The sequence below is a fragment of the Canis lupus genome, chromosome 12 (genome assembly GCF_048164855.1).
Source record: "Canis lupus baileyi chromosome 12, mCanLup2.hap1, whole genome shotgun sequence".
Taxonomy (NCBI): Eukaryota; Metazoa; Chordata; class Mammalia; order Carnivora; family Canidae; genus Canis; species Canis lupus.
Genome location: NC_132849.1, coordinates 40,868,848 through 40,889,858, shown reverse-complemented (window position 1 = coordinate 40,889,858; position 21,011 = coordinate 40,868,848). Strand labels below are relative to the sequence as shown.

Here is a 21,011-nt window from a genome sequence, read left to right as displayed (position 1 = left end):
CATGGGGTGGATGGAGGAAATTATAAATACATTTAAAATTTAGCTAATTTTTAAACAATTTTAAGTGCTAAGGGAGCCAATGAGATAATGCATGGGAAATGCTTAAATTATACAGTGTTATACAAAAGTAGAGTGGTACTTAGTTTTATATGAGTGTATTTATAATAAAACTGGAAAGACAGGAGAAGCCAGGCCAAGGGGCTGAGCTGTTGCTCTGCTGGGCTCTGCTGCAGCTCTCCTGTGCGTGTCTTGCCCGGGAGGTTCCTCTTCATCTTGTTTTATTACAGCTCTGCTCCACCTCTGGCGCTGAGTGCCGAAGTGGTACAGCTGTTCAACAGCTGGCCCACGTTTACCCCAGGTGGTGGTATTTAAGGAATCAGTTGAGCAATTGTTCATTGCTATGTGTTGGTTGGGGTTTGTAAAATCCCATCAGGATTCTGAAAGACCCAAGCCCCTGAATTGGGTAGAAGAAGCCCCAGTCCTATGCTGGAGAAGCCAGTTCTGGAAATGAAGGAATATTGTGCTGGGACTACAGGATGGGAGAGGACACTTGGCAGACGGGGCATCTCCCATGTGTAGGGAAGGCAACTCTTTCCTTTCCTGAGAGTTTCAAAAAGATGTGATTTGCTTTTATCGCCATCTCTCTGGCACAGACCTTGTGTTTTGGGTGTCGCTTAAGCTGAGATGGGCTAAGAGGGGAGACTTTTCAAAAGATGAACCACTCTTGGGGCACCTGTTTGAGCATCTGACTTCAGCTCAGGCCATGATCTGAAGGGGTCCTGGGATGGAGCCCCAGGTTGGGCTCCCTGCTCAGTGGGAAGTCTGCTTCTCCCTCTGCCCCTCCCCCTGCTTGTGTGTGCGCTCTCTCTCTCTCTCTCTCTCAAATAAATAAAATCTTAAAAAAAAAAAAAAAAAAAAAAGATGAACCACTCTTAAGCCAGGTGCCACACAAAGGCAGCTTCTAGCTTTCTATCTACCACCCTGAGCAGCAGGCCACATGCACAGACTCTAGGGCTGTAAGGGGATTTTTATTATGAGCCATTCAGTAATCTCTTCCTTAAAATAAAAAGTCTCACTCCAAGGGAGAATTCTGAGAGCCCCACACTGGGAGTGACAGCCTTGCAGTAGTGAGGACATGTGCTTTCTGCTTATTCTAACTCAATGTGCTCAGAACTGCTCATTCCCAGCTTCAGGATCTGCTCTGCTTTTGCAAAATCTCATCATTCTGGAGACTGAGGTTTACAGGAGTGATTCCCAGTATTTTTTGCTTTCAAGTGCCTCTCCCTAAACATTTGCTTTTGAAAGATTAGGTCTCCAACCAATTAAATGACTTTTTTTTAAAATGACCCATTAAGATGGCTTTGTTTCTTCATGTTCTAATTAATCCTAGATGAATGTGTTTGCCAGTCAACTTCCAGTGAGCATGAGCACTCGGTGTCCCCACATGAGGAGGTACAGTTGCAACTTGGTACAACGCCAGTTGACATTTCAGTTGACCTTTGAGGTTTGATGACAGATAAATATGCTTGTTCCCCTGGGCTTCTCAAAGTGTTTGAACACCACTGGAGAACCAAAGCATGCAATCTGCCGTCCTGGGGAATATTGCTTTGAGGTGCAGAAGATGACAGTTAAGGTGACTGATGAGGGAGACATTCAATGGAGAAATATGACCTTTGGAGGTACATTTAGGAAATAATGGATCACCTCAGGAAAAGGGGAGGGAAATGTACACCTGAGAAAGAGGGAAGGAGAAATTCTGGAAGAGATAGATCTAGATTTGAAGCTTATGCCATTTGAAGGGCCCTTTCCAAGGTAAAGATTGCAAAATTAGTTATCAGACCTTGAGAGGTCCTGCAGTTTTAGGGTTCACTAGCTTCTCAGCAAATCTACTCAAGCCTCTGAAAAGCTTCCTTGTGGGGCTCAGCATTCTGTTCAGGTGACTCTAGCACAATGGAGATGTAGCTCCTGGTCTGATCAGCAGGCCCTTTCTCTAGAATATCAGCAGTGACCATCTGTCTTGACACTTTGACCATGAACCTGATCCCCTGACCCTGACTCAGTGTGTATGATACCCTTGCACAGTTTCAACAGATGTTTGGAAGCCATCTATCTACCTTATGCCAGGAATTGGGGATATAAAACTGAGTAAGTCAGAGATAGCCCCTGAGGACAGAGCATAGTAATAGTGGTGACAAAAATTGAAACCAGTGTTTAAGGTAGAAGTTGGTGAAGGGGATTCAAGGTATGCATAAGCAGCTCTGGAAAGCCCCCAGAAGAGGTGATTAACTCTGCATGGGATGGAAGTATAGGACACGTGGGGAATCTAGAAAGATAAAGTCCACAAAGCAAACTTTTCTTTACTCAACACTCAGGCTAATGTCAATGGGTGCATAGACTTTCCTCACATTTTCTACAAAAATGTGATTGTATTGGGAAACTCAGGAGAGAGAGATCCAGGTTTCCGTTTTGCATTGGGTACTTATTTGCTGTATGGGATTGAGGCAAGATTTAATTTTTTTTTTATTTTTATTTATTTATGATAGTCACACAGAGAGAGAGAGAGAGAGGCAGAGACACAAGCAGAGGGAGAAGCAGGCTCCATGCACCGGGAGCCTGATGTGGGATTCGATCCCGGGTCTCCAGGATCGTGCCCTGCGCCAAAGACAGGCGCCAAACCGCTGCGCCACCCAGGGATTCCGATTGAGGCAAGATTTAAAAAATTTTTTGTAATCCTTATCTGAAAATAGGAACAACAATAATATTCATATGGTCATACTGGGAAGTAAGACAACAAATGAAAGCACAAATGTCCAACACATAATAAATTGCTAATAAATGTTAACCATTATAATATGCATTTTGCTCTCAACCTCTTACACATAAATCAGTTTATCTCCGTGAAAATACTACCTTTTTTTGTGGCAACATACTACTTTGATACAGCTATGTCAATTTAAGTAACCAGTCTCCTGTTGATGCATGTTTGGGTTATTTCTAAGTAGTCACAACTAAAAACAAAACTCTAACAAGCAGCTTTGCACATACATCTTTGCACAATTGTGTAAGTATTTCCATACTAGTCATTTCATGAACTGAAACTGCTGAGACTTAATTTGCCTATTTGAGTTTTTCATAGCTATTGCCAATTGCCTTCCAAATGGGGCACACCATTTTAAATTCCCACCTATGGTAAATGAGGTTTCCCATCTACCTACCAACATGAGGCACCATTCATCGTTTAAATCTTTACCATGAGGCCTTTATTGGAAAAGAAAGAAACAAGAGAAAGTCCAAAGAGGGAGCCAGAAAAGCAAAAGATAATATATCCAAAGATTCAAGAAGTCCAAGGAAGGAGGGGGAGGTTGAGAGCAAAGGGCTGATTGTCCCATGTGCAGGCAGGCCTGTCCCTACTCTATTCTGGTCAAACCTTAGGAGTCTGCCCGGAGTCTGCCTCTCTGCCCAGGGTACTGGGTCTTCAGCACTAAAGGCAATACTAAGATGGCTCTGGAAGCATCCGTTGCCCAGGGTCTCATGACCTGAACCCACAGCACTAGGCCCCTAGGCCATGTCATCTGTTCCTTTTCAGGGAAGCCCATAGCAAGGTCTTCCCCAAACTTCCAGAGTCTCAACCTAGGAGACCTAGGGCGGCAGCAGACAAACCAGTGATTTCAAAACCACATTTTGAGAACACAAGTCTGTGGCACATCTTTCTATGAAGAGTTTCCCGAACAGTAGAGAAGTTGTTCAGAATCTAAGTTCAGAAACTTTTCAGGATCAGCTCTTATGCTTTTACCCTCAGAGGCAATCTAAGGCAAGAGAAGGAGTTTGGACAGAATGGTTTTGGATTCATGTAGACTTTTGTTAAAATCTCCAGCTTTGAAACTCACTAGTGGGGATGATTCTGATCGCAGTTACCTCATCTGAGAAATGGGGATAGTATTCTCCCCAAGAAGAAGAATCTTTGTTTGAAGATTACATAATAAAATCTATGTCAAGGCTGGGCTCATTAGTGAACGTAAGTTCCCTTCCCCCTAATCCAGTTGGAGCAGGTATGGGGTTGGTACCCACAGATACACTGGACTGGATTTTACATGGGGCAGAGTAATATGTTTGAGTTGGACTTTTTGCAAAATTGGGGGGAAAAATCATCCTAGTATCTACTCTCTCAAAGCACTGCTTGTATTGAAAGATTATTTGTGACAACTCTGTGAAGAAGATAAAAAAAATCTACTGCATCATATACTTTAAATGAGTGAATTGTGGTATTTTTTGTATATTTCTTTATTGGAGTTCGATTTGCCAACATATAGTGTAACACCCAGTGCTCATCAAATGAGTAAATTGTATGGTATGTGAAAGACCTCTCAATACAATTGTTATTAACAAAAAAAAAGATTATGTGTAGAAGTTGGTTTTCTGCCACCTAATTTTGTGGCTGCAAAGAACCAATGAGAGTGAAATGTAATTACATATTGAAATATTAATCTTTGTGCTTTTCTACGCTTTCTCAGTCTTAATCCTCCTCAAGATATCTGTGTCATTTGGTGATAATTAGGATTACTGAAACAGGAATGCAAAAGGAAAAAAGCCAATGTTTTTCTTACTTCCAAATTTAAAAATTTTGAAAAGTGAATTTTTAACTTATACAAGGAAGATTTTGTTGAAAGAAAAGGTTCATGACATCAAAGCAGGCAACACTGAAGGAAACAAGATAGAGAGTTTATGCTCAATATTGACTGGATGAGCATGGGGGAAGACCAGCCCACTCCACGTCAGCCACTGCACCAACCCCCCCCACCCATTCCAGAAACCAGAGATGGTCCCCTGGGTAGGAGCAGGATGAAGCAGGACCCTGGAAACCAATGGACTGAGGTGGTATGAGGTTGGGGTGGAAAGGTAGTTGTGGGGGATTCTTGGAAAAAAGTGGAGTCAGCAGTAACCGGGTGAGTCTTCACCATCGACGGGGACTACATGCTACTAAAGACCATACCTGTAGGCTGCCATCACCACTGGAGTGTGACCAGCCTATTGAATGTGCTAAACAGTATGGGGGTAAGTCACTGTCCCATGAGGGCCTTTTAGCCATAACTGCCTGCTCACCACTTGTGGATGTGATAAGTGTCACATCTATCCACACACTGAGATTTTGCTGAGCCCAATCCCAACTGTTTCAATTGCCCAATGTTGTCATTCCCTTTTCAGTGGCCTCATGTGCAGATCCTATAAGCACTGATCAAGAACATCATGCAGGCAGAGCCCTGCTCTACCTGTCTTCCAGTCTCAACAGAAGACCCACAACATGGCATGGTCCCCCACTGAGTGCTTTTCCTAAGTACTTTGTCTGGGAGACCTTAGCTATGGTTGGATTCTTTTTATCATTTATTTTTTAAGTTCAACTCCTACTCTGTCCAGTTCTTGCAACAGCCACTGCTCTGCAACCTGGCACTAAATGAGAAGCATGAAGAACCCATTCAGCTCACTTTCTGAATCATTTGACGTTTTCCAGACTTTCTAGCTTAGAAGTAGCCAAGAGGAGGAACAGACAGGGGAATGTGACCAGTATATGATTTGTCACCTCCGATGTTACTTTGTCAGGAAAGTCCCCAGCTCAGAGAGTGGAAGAGTTGAAAGGGAGGGCAGGGAAGGACAAGATTCTTGTCTTAAAAAAAAAAAAAGAAAGAAAGAAAGAAAGAAAGAAAGAAAGAAAGAAAGAAAGAAAGAAAGAAAGAAAGGAAAGGGGAGGGTGTGAGGGATGGAATGAAGTCACTCTGCCTCTCCAAGAAGCCCCTACTCTGTGGAGTGCCCCTCTCCCAAAAATGCCTTCACAAGAGTGTTGAGATTAAGATCAGAGGAAGACAAACAACTCAGCAAGAGTTGAGCCCAGTGTGGTGCTGGCATTGACATCCAAGTCAGACTCTGGCTTACCAAACCCAGCAAAGCCTTGAATTTTAAAATTATGATGAGGCTTTGTTGTGATTATTTCCAGAGGAAGAGAAAGATGAAGAGAAGCAAAATGGCTTAAAATGAGTTGAGTTACTTTCTTCATCCTGGAAAATGTCTCCTGATGTTGGAAAGGGACAAAGCAAAATGCAAAATCCTGAATATACACCACCACAGCTGAGAAAGGGTGGACATGGAGTGCCTTAATGACAATTCATGTGCAGGATCCAGTAGGAGTGTTGAAGCTTCAGAAAAGCACATGCAATCCAGGCCTGGGCTTTTGTTAAGGGACAGAGCCTGGACTATGGAGATGGCTCCTCTGTACCTCGCACTGGTTGGACTATGTCTGAGGTACTGGGATGAGTTTTCACAAAGAAGAGGTCTTCCAACTGCCAGACCAGACACTCAACTCATTACCACTGCCAGCTCTTTTCACTGCCCCATCTAGAGACTTGTGTTCCCAGATACCCAGAGCTAATCTGGAGTGGGGCAGAGTGTAGGACATCTACCATCTGTGCCTCCCCAGATCCACCCTCATTTCCTTCTGGGAAACCAGCCCTCCACCATTCTTTGCCTCACATGATCAGCTGCCTACCTCGGAGCTCCAGAAATGTGCACATGACCCAATTCTGGGATTTTTATTACAATTCTTAGGAAACAAATCCATTTCTAGCAGAATTTTAAATTAGGAGGAAGTGAATGAAAGCTGTTGGAGCTACCACTTGGAAACATCTGCTTAAAAGGAACACCGGCTAGGAGCTAAGAGATAGAGTCACCTGGATCCAATAGTTCCTGAAGCAAGAGTTACCCTCAGACCAGTACCTTGGAGTTATATGTACCAGTAAGTTTCCTTTGTGCTTAAAACAGGAGGGGTTGGGTATCTCCCCTTCCAAGCAAATGAATCCTGATGATACAGACAAGATCAATAGCTTTCACCCTACCTTCTGTTGAAGCTTAGAATTAAATAACAATTTAAATAACTGTTCTTCCAGTTTCTTCCCTGATCTTCCCACATGGCAATCATATCCAGGACCCAGAATCCCCTAGGCTTAAGAACTTGAGTTACTTCCAGTTGTAGATGACCCCTTCTTCCTTCCGCAATATCCCAGTTGGTAACTCTGTAGTCCTTCCTTAATTCTGATTCTGTGGCCTAAACCCCCAGATTCTTCTAGATTCTCTAGTCTGGGGCCCTGCCTGCCTGTTTGGACTACCTGGAATTGGTCCTTACCTGGCCAGGGTCTGAACTTACTGTAAACTTTAAGCACTCACTGGCTACTCCTGAAGTGTACGCTGACAGCCATGTCTATTCTCCATTCTGGGAAGGAGGGTCTTCTTCCAGACAGAGATCTAACCCTAAAGATGCTTCTTGACTCCATTATAATTCAGACACACACCTGAACAGGAAGCCCAAAAGAGACCAAGACGGCAAGGAGTCTAGAAACCAGGTTCTTAAAGCCAGATGCAACGAAGTGGTCGCATTTGGCCTGGAAAAAAAAGAAGATTAAAGGAGAAACATGATATCTCTCTGCAAATAGTTACAAGACTATCATATAGGACTAGAGCCAATGGGTGAATGTCCCAAGGAGATAAATCTAGAGTCAATAGAAGAAATTATTTTGGATTGTTTCTATGAACTTGAGAATTACCCTTTACTTTAACATTCTTGTCATCTATGAAATGCAAATCCCTGTGCAGGTCGGCAAACACCTATGGATGGATTCCTGGCGGTGACATCTGGGAGGAACCTGGGGGAGGCTAGGGTGAGCTTAGAGGTGCCTTCATGAAGAATACTCACTTCCGAGAGCTGGAGCAAATTCCTGGACCTCAGTAGCCTAAGAGTAAGAATCACTGTGCCTGAGCCGAGCTCAATCCCAGGGAACTGAAATATTTACTCACTAGAGGACAAAGGGAAGAGCCCCTTGTGCTGAATCAGGAGGTAGCCATCTTCGTAGGACTGGTGGGAAATGGAGGCCCAAGTTTAATAATGGTAAATCTATCAAAACCAAACGGACATAGCTCACAGCCTGTGGGCAATAAAGATCCACAGGTGAAATTTTATGAGGTTTTAAAGGGAACTTTATTAGTTTTGAAGGAGCCATAGTATAAACTAAAGCCAGCCATGGAAAAACAATATAATGTGAACTATGGATAACAATAGCTGGAAAAAACAAAAAACAAACAAAAAAACAACAAAAACAATAGCTGAAAAGTTTGTCCCTGTTACCGAACCAAAGAAAATTCTCAGGGAAAGGGAAAAAATATGTGAGACTTTATGTCCCTCTCATGATTTCTGGTGAGGTAGACTTTGCTTACCAGCAACACTTTTAACTCCTGTACAGCAAAGACTATTAAAGTTCTGTTACTCACCCAGCACCTGATTCAATGCAGGTGCACCTGTGTGCACAAGCACACGAAATAGTTCTGAGATGGGCAATCACATTTGTGAATACTTCCACAGGTGTGCACTTCCCTAATGCTCCAGAGACTTTTTGTATCGCAGGCAGAAAACTTAAACTCCGTGTTAAGAAACTTTCCCAAGATCACATAGCTCATAAATAGCTGAACCCTGATTCTTGAACCCGTATCTGCCTGTCTCTAGAGCCCGTGTCCTTTTAACCACATCTACCTTTGCCAGATTTTTGGATTTCATCAACTAATCGTGTTTCAAAAATAAGAGAACCCCGATTGGGTTGCCAACATTTTACTGGGACGATAGTGTTAAAACGTAAGAAAGTTACCTTATGACAGCCCAAAAAGACCGGACAAAATCTCAGAATAAAGAGAATATGTTGATTATTAACAAATACTCACTCCTTACTAGAAGTGAGTGTGCACCTGTAAAAACACTGCCATTGATAGGCTTTTGTGGCTGCAACTCTCTGCCACACTTTACTCTCTTAGCTCCAAGCACGATGTCCTACGCAAAGTAGGCACTTCAGACTTGCCATTGAATGACTGACATCATTTGCTCTTTTCTGTTTGATCCTCTGAAAAGACCTCCCTGATAACGGGTACCTGGTGGGATCACAGACCCAGACAACTTGCTTCATCTTGTTTAACTTTGCATATACGGCTTGGTAAAAGCAGAACTTTGCTACCATCTCCTTCTCCTCTCTGCTTAAGAACAGCAAGATTTCTCCTCTTGGCAGACTCTATCAACACAGCGTCGTGTCTTTGCACTAAGAGATTCTATCACTACCCCTCTGGCCTACACTCTCACCCTCAGAGGTCATCTAAGAAATGGGGTCAGGAAGGCTGTGCAGTCCTAAGAGGTGAATAAGCACTTTGGCCTGGGGGTTCCATGGTATGAGTGTCATGTTCTCTTGTCCCACTTCTTCTACTGAGTGACCTTAAGAAATTCTCTTCTTTGAATCTCGGGTTTTTCATGTACAAAATGAGGGGGGTTGGGCCAAAACATCTCAAAGGGTGCTTCCAATCTTGGCACTCTACACCTCTCTTCCATCTGGCTGATTGCAGCGCCTTCCACATCAGGGCTCCTTTTGTTTGAGAAAATCTGGAATTTGGGGATGGAGTCAACAGCAAGTTGGCCCTTGAGGAAGATTCTGTAATACGATCGCGCAGCTGGTTAGTGATTCTACATGAGCGCAAGATCACTTCAGGGTGGAATGTCAAAGTTTACCAGACATTATCTTGGACCAATTCTCCTTTTTCCATGAGACCAAATCATTATCCTCAAAAGCATTACTAATTGTGCACATCCACCAGATGCTGGAAGGCCCTAGCTGGGAAGCAGAGGACCCACGCTGGGGGTCATCCACCCCACTTGGGTTTCTCCTTGGCTGGGCTTACACTAGAGGGCCCGGCAAGAAGCCAGGCTATGCCCTGGAATAAATGACTTGTCCAGTCACCAGCCACAGCCCAGGAGGTGCTCTCATACCTACCTGGTCTTTCATTTATCTTTACAGCATGAAACCAGCTATCCTAGAAGCCTGCCTCACTGGGGGAAAGGTTAAATTACAGGGCCTAACTTTAAAAAATTTTTTTTTGCAAAGACTTCCTTCCCCTTTAATTTTGGAATAGTTACTTCTCTGGTAACCCGCCAGAACAGGGCTATTTGGATGTCATCTACAAACAGAGAAGAAGGAGAGAGCTAGCAGACTGGCCTGCCTGCTGGATCGACTTTAGTTGCTTTTTCACATACAGATCAAAAGCCTCCTGAGCAGTTAGCCCTCAGCAAGGAAGTGACACCTGCAAATAGAGAGGATTCAGCAAAAGTGAACACGCACTGTGTGAAAATGCATTGCGTTGTTCAGTGCTGGAGATTTCTGGTCACCTCTGTAAATATCCTGAAGATGAGCTTTGGCTCCACTCTGGAAAATCCCTGGGATCTATTAGCCATTGTAACCTACAAGAAGTAAGGTTCCCCAGGCTCTCAGAGATTGTGGTAACCCTATCTCCATAGACACAACTGGGGGAGTAGGAGAAGTTAGATCTGCATGGTCTTTTCCTCTGGGCAATGCCTTCTACATACTCTGGTGACCATAATCATAAGAGCTAAAGAATAGAAAATAAAGAGATGCAAAGAGTTACATGTCCAAACAAGAAATAATGAGGACATGTGAGAATAAATTGATTCAGGAAAAGTCTTCAAGAAGTTTAGAGAGCAAGCAAGAACAAAGACCCTCAGAGAAAGGTGAGTTAGGGAGAGAGGCCCCAAACTGGGAACACATCTCTAAAGAAATGCCTGTGAGTAAGAGACCAGGGGAGAACTGGTCAGGTGTCAGGGCACCAGGTCCAACTTGACCTCTACTGAAGGCCCAGAGAACCCAGAGAGAAGGCTCTCCATTTGTTCAGCAGCCAGAGAAGTGTAAAGGCAGCTGAGAGAGGAGAGAAAGGGAGGGGGACTTGAGGAGGAGGTGTTGAGTGGAATTTAATGGGGCTCTAATGACCAAAATTGTGTCAAAAAGAGCACTTTTGACCTATTGCAAAGGATTATGAGGAAAGAGCCAAGAAATGGAAAAAGGCAAAGGAAATCCTTCTATTTAGAAACCATTGAACATCCCACCACCAACCTGGCAAGGCAAGGAGGCTGTTCTCTTCCTTCTGTTGATGGATTCATCCCACACCTGTGAATGCAAAGGTGTGTCAGCATCACAGAATTAAAGATCAATCCTGCCTCATTTTACCAATAAAGTTAACTAAGGTCACCCTGAGAGCTGGTGGTAGAGCCCCAGCTAGAGCCCCTCCTTCCCAAGCCCAAATTCCCTGCACTCTTCATCAATCTCTGGCACCCAGTGTGTGCATCTCTCACTGTGCTCCCATTTTTGGAATCTGAGAGTCTCTCATGGTGTCTATCTTTCTGCTCTAGAAATCCTCCCATCTCAGCTTCTTGCTTACATGAACCTCATGCCATAGGTAGCAAATCTGCATCCTCTGAGTTCACGAGTGTGCATCAAGCCTCTGCTAGCCACTGGGGGCCTGCCTGTGGCTCTGTTTAACTGCCAGCCCTGGAGCCTCTCCTGGCCTTGGCTCTGGTCCACAAGTTTCTCATCTCACAGATGGGAGAGATGATCACATGTGGGCCTATGGGTTACACATGTCTGGATGCTGGTTATGTTCTGCCCTAGTCTAAACAACGAACAGTGAAACTCTCAGAACTGAGAGATGTGAATTTCTGAGGCTTCTGATTATAGGTTTACTGCTTAAGCCCAAAGCTTCTGTCACTTTGCTTGAGAACTGGTTAAAGGTTAAGAGGATGTTCAAAAAAAGTCCTCTAAAACAGGTTCCATTAGCCTAAGACCCTGTATACACCCAGGCAGAAAAATAGAAACGAGATGCAGGGACCAGAAGAGAGGCTTCACAGAAGGAGCTGGTTTCTGTCTGAGGGGGATGAGTTGTCAAATCCTTCGCTTAGGAGAATCCTAGGCATCCCTGAGCTGGGATGGAATCAAGGCTGGAGAATAGGCTGTAGGAAATTATCTTTCTCAAGGTCTAGCATGTGGGCTCTGCTGGAATCTCCAGATGTTAGAGGCTCCCCACCTTTTATTCTTTAAAAGGTATAGGAGTCTAGTTCTCCCACTGAACCCCTCTAGGTGCTATTTATTTCTTTCATACCCAAAGAAAGAATGTACCAAACACCTATTCTGAGCCAAACACCCTGTTGGGATTTACAGGGATATGAAAATAAGACGAGCAGGACCCCTGGCCTCACAGAATTTAGAACAAGGGGGTCATGAAAAGTTGAGCTGCCTTTAATTTGGGAAGTTATGAAAGTTTCCCAAAATTCTTCCCCTGCATTGGCTGGAATGTCTGCTCCCCAGCAGGTCTGATTGGGGTGTAACAGAGCCCCTCTCTGCTGGAAGCCGGGAAGCCATCCGTCTGGGTCCCTTGCGCTTGGCTCTCACTGAGCGGTCCCCGGAGCCCGGTGCCGAGCCCAGGCTGCTCCGGACCCCGGTCCTGGAGGCCTTGCTGCTCTGGGTGTCTGGTGCTCAGGGCCGGTCTCGGAATCGGGGAGGCAGGCCACGGGATCCGAGCCTCGGCACGTCCTTCCCGGGCCCACGATGCTTCCCTCCGTTGGTGCCTGCGGCCTTCCTCAATGTCAGTGTTTGGGGGTGTTGATGGACCCCCGGGGAGGATTTAAACATTGAAACCCAGTCCCGGCCAGGGCCCCACCGGATGATGAGAGAGCACGGGAGGAAACAAAAGTGCTTGTGTTAACAGAATGTCATTTCCCAACATGATTCAGGCCCCGAAGCTGAGGCAGGAAAAGGAGAGCAAATGCCTTCCCATCCATCACGTCGGACACAGCTATATTTAGAGCGCACGCCAGCTCGGGCCGGGTGCAGGCTGCGGGCTCCGGGCTCCAAGGGCCCCGCCGCACGCACTGAGGTCGGGTGCTGGGGCCGGCAGGCGCGAGTGTGTGCTGTGCGTGTGTATGTGTGTGCATGCGTGTGCGTGGTGTACGTGGTGTGTGTGTGTGCCCCCGTGTATGTATGCAGTGTGCGCGGTGTGCATCCGTGCGTGTGCGGGCGGGGAAAGAAGAGGGGTAGGCTGGCCCTGTCTTGCCTGAGCTGCAAGCGCAGAGCCCAGCATCCAGTGTGCACAGCAGGGAGCACAGACACTCCTCGTGGGTTGAGGGCAAAGCCGCCTGGGTCCTAGACCCCGTGGGAGGTGCCCTTGGCTTTGCTATCACCCCCTGGCAAACATCTGGCCACATGAAGGCCTGGGCCCAGGTGTGCTGGCATGTGGGAAGGAGCTTCTGCTCCAGTCAGTACCTAAGCACCATTTTCCTAAAAGACACAATCTCACCTGGCCATGGAGACAGACACCTGCCTAGCCCCCAGCACTCCAACGCACGCCCTTTTAGCAAGGGACAGAGAAGAGGTTTCCTTTCATTGTCACCCATCTCTGGCTGTCGCCCTCCCACCGAAGGGACAGAGACGGCTGCACTGAACTCAGCCCTGAGGCCAGATTGGAGCAGGGTGTGGCTTCAGGCAGTCTTCAGTCTCCATCGAAGGTCTCCTTTCCTTCCATCTTAAATACCCTGCCCTCCCAACTTCCTCCTCTGCAGACCTCTCAGCCCTGAAAAAGATGCATAAACTAACTACCCATGGTGATGAGAACTAACATAAACAGCCTGGGATGAGGCTGCCTCTCTCTACTTTCCCCAAAGGTCTCTAGATATGCCACAGGGTCTATGGAAATATAGTTTATACTATGTGTGCCTCAGAGTTGATTCACTTGCCATTAATAGCTCAGCTGTCCCTGAGGTTCTGGCCAGTGTTGAGCCTTCTTACTGGCAGAGAGGGTTTATACAACTTCCTGCACAGCTATTGAATGGCTTCCCACAAGCCAAGGCTACCAGACAAAGCATCCCACTGTGGTAAGTCCCTATTGCTACTTCTCCCAGGAAGGCAGGACAAGCTCTTGTGAAGTCCTGAGGGAGCCACCAGCACCTTAAAAGTAGGAGTCTCCCTACAGCCCCTTGCTAGCATCCAAGATATGGGGGGTTTATCTGCTTTGCACCATGGCCTGGGTAGTAAAAGGATAGGGGAGAAATTGGTCCATGAGGGACATAGCAGGTTCATTTCTTTTTACCTGTGTCTTCTCCTCTGAAGAGTCATCACAAGGAAGTGCCATCCAGTCAGTAATTTAGCAGGGAAAAAAAATGCACTTGGCTGTGTTCAAGGACTATTGGGACCACCTATATGAATAGGCAGGGAGGTGAGGAGGAAGCAGTACTGCCCTGGAAGCCAGGTGCCCAAGTCCCAGCTCTGCCAATAGTTTTCATCCATTGTGATCTTGAATCAGCCATCTGCCTCTCTGGACAAAGGAATAGCTTGGATCAAATGATCATGATTCCTTTCCAAAGTACCACAAAGGTATATAGGTAACTGGGGAGGTGGGGCTTCTAGGCACTGTGCACATCTTACTACCAAACCTTACAAGAACCTTGTAAAGTACGTATTATTTTCTCAATGTGTAGATGTTAAAACTGAAGACCAAAAATGTTAAACCAATTCCCGTAGGTCACAAGCTGGCAAAGGCAGGATCTCAGCCCACATCCTTCTGATGCCAAAGCCTCTGTGCTTCGTCACACCGTACAAACGTTTCTCAATGGATCAAGGAGAATAATTTTTGTTCATTTGATCCTTTTTCCATTGTGAACATCTTTTCTTAAAAGTCTGTCCCTTCACTTCACTCCACAAAATTCTTATAAAAGAATTGCAGTCCTGCCTGCCTTGAGCTGTTCTGGCAAAGTCAGGAATAACGTTGGTAAAGTGCCAGGCCCTATATGCCACCAAATCAGAGTATTTTACAAGTGGTGGTCAAATGACCGCATCGGAAAGCTTGTCTGTGTGCTGGGTACTTGGAGCCCAGGAGGATGAGTCAGCTGCCAGCCCACTTCTTTTCCAAGGACCTGAAACCAAGCGACTTCCTGCTTTTCTTTCTTTTGAAGCCCTGTGTGTGTGGTGCTTCAAAGTCCGAGAGGGTTGGGCTCTTTGTCCAGGCCTGGTGCGAGCTCCGTGGTGCAGGCAGGCAGAGGCAGGGGCGTACGTTGGTTCTCCCCACCACCCACTTTTTTCTTTCTCTTTGGCATGTCCTGAGACTTGCAAAGCCTACTAGCTACCTTCTCATTATGTTCTTCTCAGCCTTTCTGTTTTCCAGTCACTCTCCCATGTCTCTTTGACATTCTCCCTCTTCTTCTTCCCATTCTTTGTTCTCCTTGATGACCAGGAGCTAACCACAGGGGGACACACAGGGCTGTACACAATTGAAATTGCCTTCCCATGAGTGCAACAATCTTCATGATGCCATGGTACCAAGTGTAAAGTTCCTGGGGGCCGAAGGAAGAGACATACCACTTGATGCTCAGCAGGGTCTGGAGCTGAAAGAACTGCTTCATAAAGAAATCGATTCACAAATTGCAGTTCCCAGGCAGGGTCTTCAGCAGAAGTGTCCAAAAGGAGACCTCAGGCTGCAGTAGGTGACAGTGGGAGTTGAAGTTTCTGTTCTTTCTCTCTCCTCCTCACTGCTAACCTGAGTTAACCATGGGGTTCTTTGGTCACGAGGACAACAGACAAGTCCTTGAGACACAAGACATTGGCAGCATTCCAGAACAAACTGGCATTCTTCTCTTGCTTCCATTCACAATAAAACCTACTTTAGGGGAATCTTGCAAATAAGCTCCCCAAACTTACCAGCCTCAAAAATGTACCAGTTACCTCTGGCCCCAAGAAACTCTCCGGGTTGCAAAACCAGTAATATTGGCATGCTTTACTGCATGCACAACACAAATAACTTTTTGTTCTTGGGAGGTGGATGAATAGTGATTATAAAGGATTGTTGAAATAAGTAGAGGTGGTATCTAGATACACTGATTTGAAGTTAAAAGGCTCTCGTCTTTTCCCAGTTCCACCTCTGACTCTCTATGTGACCCTAAACATTGTTTTCTTTCTCTGTGTCTTGGTTTCCATATTTATAAGATAGGCTTGCACCAAGAAGAAACCAATGCATAATTGGAAAAGAGAAAATGTTATGTAAATAATATTAGAGATTCCCCTGCTGTTTGCTTGACAGCAGTTCACTTAGAAGGTTCAAGATCCTTTTGATCTGAGATGAGAGGGACCAGCTGCTGAGAGATAGAGTCGATTTAATCCAGAGTTAACCTTGCAGAAGCTCTTTGGAGATAATTTGTCGTGCTTCTTTGTAGTCTAAATCCAGGACAAAGGTGCAGAATATGATTTGCGGAATTGGTAACAACCATAAACTATGATTTCTGATCAAACCACTTTCTTCTTTCTGTCCCATTTATGTTTCTCATGTATGTCATCCTGGACAGACTCAGTGAATCATTCCCTCTGGATAGGTACGTATGACCTCACAAAGGCCTTTTATATTAACCATGGGGTTCTTTGGTCATGTATATTGTAGTAAGAAATGACAGTCTTTCAGAAGCTCTACAGAATTCAGAATGGAAAGTATTTCCAGCATCTTTGACTCCCTACTTCAAGGGGCTTTAGGACAATGTGGCTCCAGAAAGCCAAGACAGAGAAGGGCTAGTTGCAGGGCAGGGGGTCACAAAACGTACTTACTGGACTCCATACAACTGTCTCCCCATGATCCTCCCTCACGTCTCCACGGCCAGATTGGAGCAGCCTGTGGAAAAAATTCCTGTCTATTTTCAGAAACAGATAAAAGCATTCAGATTATGCAGTGCAAATCTCAGCCTGAAAGCGGCTGGAAAAATCTGTTCCTTGCCACTGTCACTGACCCCCCGACCCCTCCAAGTAAGGACATTCAGGCCTGCTTCCCCTCCTCTCTCCTTACCCCCACCAGAGCAGGCTGACCCTCCCACCGCACAGCTGGTCCTTGTCTGCAGTCAGAGCACTCCCGCCTTGGAGAATGGGGACAATGGAATACAAGTTGGTGTGTTAAAAAAAAAAAAAAAAAAAAAAAAAAAAGGCAAGTGGTTCAAGGAGAAGTCAGTGTTAAATCCATGTTTCTTTTTAACTGGATTTTTGGAGAGTGTATTTACAATGCTGTACGGTCCTCAGGAGCCTCCCTGGGGGTCCCAGGGCAGGAGGTTCAGTCTCAGGCAGCCCCATAGGCCTCATTTGCTAACACGATCCACTCCTGGGAAGGACAATCCTCTATCCTGAGCAGAGCTGCCTAAGACCAGATGTCTCTCTGTCCTGATCTTCCCCAAGCATAGAGGTTTGGGAACACTGAATAGTTCATCAAACTGGATCTCTTGCGCCGGGGATTATTCCCGGCTTTAGAGAAAAGCTAGTTCAGCGACGCCTCCACTGTCCAGTGCACTCGTGTTTGCAATGAATTGGTTATGCTCTGAAGATACGAAATTGTAAACACAATAAACCGGGCTTATGCTTAGTGCATCGGGGAGCAAATATCAGTCAAACACACTCGAGAGGACTGCTCTGTGAGCTTTTCATCTGGGAGGCACTGGGGGTCTCAGGGCTTCATATTGAAAACATCTTTTCTTCCAGAATGCTTTGTGCTTGCACTCCTCACTGAATAATTCATTAAACACCAAACTCCTCCTCCAGGGGCACTTGTTTTGAGCACTTGTTTTTCCACCTCCCCTCTAGGCAATGGGCTCACAACCCAAATAGAAGCCCAGCTGTGCCAGCTGCCAAAAGAGCCAGACAGGATGACACTTCCTAGGGGAATGGGATGGGGCTCTCATTTCCTCTTCCCTGGTTTCCTCCTCTAGATGCACCAGAGGGAGGGCAGGGCCGGAGTGAAGAAGCCACCATCAAGCAAGAACCTTTGGACAAGGGAATGAGGGCCCGTCCACCTGGCAGATGGATGGAGCTAATTGTTGCAGCAGAAAGGAGTTCCCAGATTGGAGAAACAGAGGATAGGAGCAGAGCCACGTGCCAAATACATTCCAGGTAGGATGTGGACAGAGCAGGAGAACTTAGGAGACCCTGATAAGCCCCAGCAAGGCTTAAGATCCACATTTCTGTTTTTTCTACTTTTAAATTGAAGTTTCATATTCTATGAGGCAAGAATCAAAGATCAAAGGAGAAATAATTGTGATATTTAATTCAGAAAGCAATGGCAGGCTTCCAGGAGACACCATAACTCAGATCATACCTTCTGGCGTATCTAAGAACACTCTATACAACTCCAGGCCTTGGCTCAAGCTGGTCCTCTGCCTGGAATGTACCACCTACTCCACTTGTCAAACTCCTACTCGTCCTTAAAAATCTTGTCCAAATGTTTCCTCTTCTGTTAGGCTTTCCAGGCTCTGTTCCATCCCTTGTACTCCAGCAGAACCAACTCTCTCTGTTGTGACACTTACTATCTTCTGGTTCATGTTCTTTTTTTTTTTTTTTTTTTTTTTTTTAAGATTTGTATTTCCTTATCTGACAAAGAAAGCCAGAAAGCACAAGCGGGAGAAATAGCAGAGGGAGAAGGAGAAGCAGCGCCCTTCCCCTGCGCCCCCCCCTCAGGCCCCACTGCTGAGCAGGAAGCCTAATGTGGGACTCCATCCCAGGACCCTGGGATCATGACCTGAGCCAAAGGCAGATACTTAACTGACTGAGCCACCCAGGCACCCCTGGTTCATGGTCTAGTTAGTGAAGTATGTGTCTGTATCTTCCAACAGACGGTGAGCACCTCGAGGACAGAGCCCATGTTCTATTCATAACTGTATCCCACCTACTCCCAGAACCTAGCATGAGAAGTGCTTGTCAAATCAAATCATACCACTTACAGACTCCACTCACAGTGGAGTCCCAAATGCTAGCTTCAATCCAGTGCGGTGATATGCAAGGGACCTTCCTCATTCTTTCCATTCTTTTTTTTTTTTGAGATAAACCTCATTTGAATCATTTAAAAGTATAGAGGTCAGTGGTTTTTAGGATATTCACAATGTCCTGTGACCATCACCACTAATTGCAAATGCTTTCTCATTCCAAAAAGCAACCCTCTACCCACTAAATAGTCATTTCCTGTTGTCACCTTCCTGGACCCTAGAGAACCACTAGTCTACTTTCTGCCTCTATGAATTTGCCTATTCTAGACATTTCATAGAAGTGGGATCATACAATATGTGGCCTCTTATATCTGGCTTCTTTCATAACATAATGTTTTCAAGGCTCATCCACATTGTGGCATGTGTTGGCACTATGTCATTGTATGGATACACTACATTTATTTTATTTTATTTTTTTAAAGATTTTATTTATTTATTCATGACAGGCAGAGAGAGAGAGGCAGGGACACAGGCAGAGGGAGAAGCAGGTTCTATGCAGGGGAGCCCCAAGTGGGACTTGACCCTGGGTCACCAGGATCACACCCCTTGCTGAAGGCAGCGCTAAACCACTGAGCCACCAGGGCTTCCCGGATACACTACATTTAGTTAGCCATTCATCAGTTGAGAGACATTTGAGTTGTTTCCACCTTTTGGCTATTCTGAACAATGCTGTTGTGAATATTTGTTTACATGTGTTTGTGTGGACATATGTTTTCAATTCTCCAGGGTATGTACATTTATAAGTGGCATTGGTAGGTCATGTGCTAACCCTATATTTAACGTTTTGAGGAACTGCCAAATTTTTCCAAAGAAACTGCTTCATTTTGCATTTCCACCAGCAATCTAGGAGGGCTCCAATTTCTGCATGTCCTTGCCAATACTTGTTATTCTCCTTTGTTGTTTTATTTTTGTTTTTTATTATAGCCATCCTCATGGGTGTGAAGTGGTATCTCACTGTGACTTTGAATTGCATTTTCTTTAATGACTAATGATGTTGAGAATCTTTTCACGTACTTTTTGGCCATTTGTAGATCTTCTTTGGCTAAATGTCTATTCAAGTCCTTTGCCCGTTTTTAATTGGGTTGTTTGTCTTTTTGATATTTAATTATAAATGTTTATTAGATTCTTATTAGGTATATATCTCGCAAGAATTTTCTCTTATTCTGTGGGTTTTCTTCACAGCTTCTTGATAGTAACCTTTGATGCACAAAAGTTTTAATTTTGATGAAGTACTATTTATCTATTTTTTTCTTTTGTTGCCATATCTAAGAAACATTGCTCAATCCCAGGTCCTTAAGTTGGGTTCCCTGCTCAGAGGGGAGTCTACTTCTCCCTTTCCCTCTACCCCTCCCCTTGCTTGTGCTCTCTCCTTTCCCCCTGTCTCTCTCTCAAATAAATAAATAAAATATTTAAAAAGCACCAAGAAGGGGCGCCTGGGTAGCTCAGTAGTTGAGCATCTGCCTTTGGCTCAGGTCGTGATCCTGGGGTCCTGGGATTGAGCCCCGTGTCAGGCTGCCCCAGGGAGTTACCTTCTCCCTCTGCCCATGTCTCTGCCTCTCTCCGTTTGTCTCTCATGAATGAATGAATGAATGAATGAATGAATAAAAATCTTTAAAAAAATAAAAAGCACCGAGAAGCTGAAAGGTAGTTCTCCTTCAGCCAGCTGTGCTGGCTGGTCTTGGCTAACACTCTTCCCTCCGTCTCAAGCATCATCCCACTGTACCCTCCTGGATCCCACCTCACCCTTGCTTGTCTGCCTAACCCACCTGTGCCATCTCTGAATTTCTATATTGGGCTAGCACCTTCTTTATGTTTCCCAGAGTATGCTGCCAGATGTCAGAGTTAGAGCTAAGCACATTATATAAGAAAAAGGTTTTATTTAATGGGTGTTTTTGCACTGGATAGCGAGCTCCCCGGGACCAGGGACCATGTCTTACTCATCTTTGTAAGCCGTGCAGCATATGGCACTACAAGACTGCCGAACTGAATTGCAAATGAACATAGAGTCAGTTTAAAGAAAAGAACAGTGACTGAGGAGTTGGCCCTAAGAAGGGGTAATATTTAGACAATAGCAGGGGAGAGGAACAATGGAAAGCATGTAATTCACTCTGGTATTTTCCTGTAAACCTCTGGAATTCAACCTGTTTCAGGCTAACTCTAAATACCAAGAGTGTGCTTGTAATCAGCTAGCCTGGGCTTTCCTCTCACTATGGCAAGATAGTCAAGCGCACTACAAGGAGTAGATGAGATGCATGGGTGTCAGCGGACGCTGTTGGGCCAACAGGGATGCCCCTCTAGAATAGAAAGGGGCAGTCTGGGAACC

At 45.2% G+C, this 21,011-nt stretch overlaps 2 long non-coding RNA genes across 6 annotated transcripts in view; one reads left to right on the top strand and one right to left on the bottom strand.

Moving 5' to 3' along the window:
• The window catches only part of LOC140601566 (uncharacterized), a 45,370-nt gene that overhangs the window by 10,964 nt on the left and 13,395 nt on the right, over positions 1-21,011 (bottom strand). For 3 of the 5 annotated variants that reach the window (XR_012004573.1, XR_012004575.1, XR_012004576.1), the window contains exons 3-4: positions 16,497-16,560; positions 10,974-11,027 (exon numbers count right to left, since the gene is read on the bottom strand). This is a non-coding gene — a long non-coding RNA (uncharacterized lncRNA). Of the gene's footprint in view, positions 1-2,548; positions 2,738-10,973; positions 11,028-16,496; positions 16,561-21,011 lie in introns of those variants that run through there. The other 2 variants (XR_012004572.1, XR_012004574.1) reach the window with 1 other exon arrangement.
• LOC140601567 (uncharacterized) lies at positions 13,709-17,819 on the top strand. The gene is made up of 3 exons (XR_012004577.1): positions 13,709-13,783; positions 16,244-16,270; positions 17,639-17,819. It is a non-coding gene; the product is annotated as an uncharacterized lncRNA (long non-coding RNA).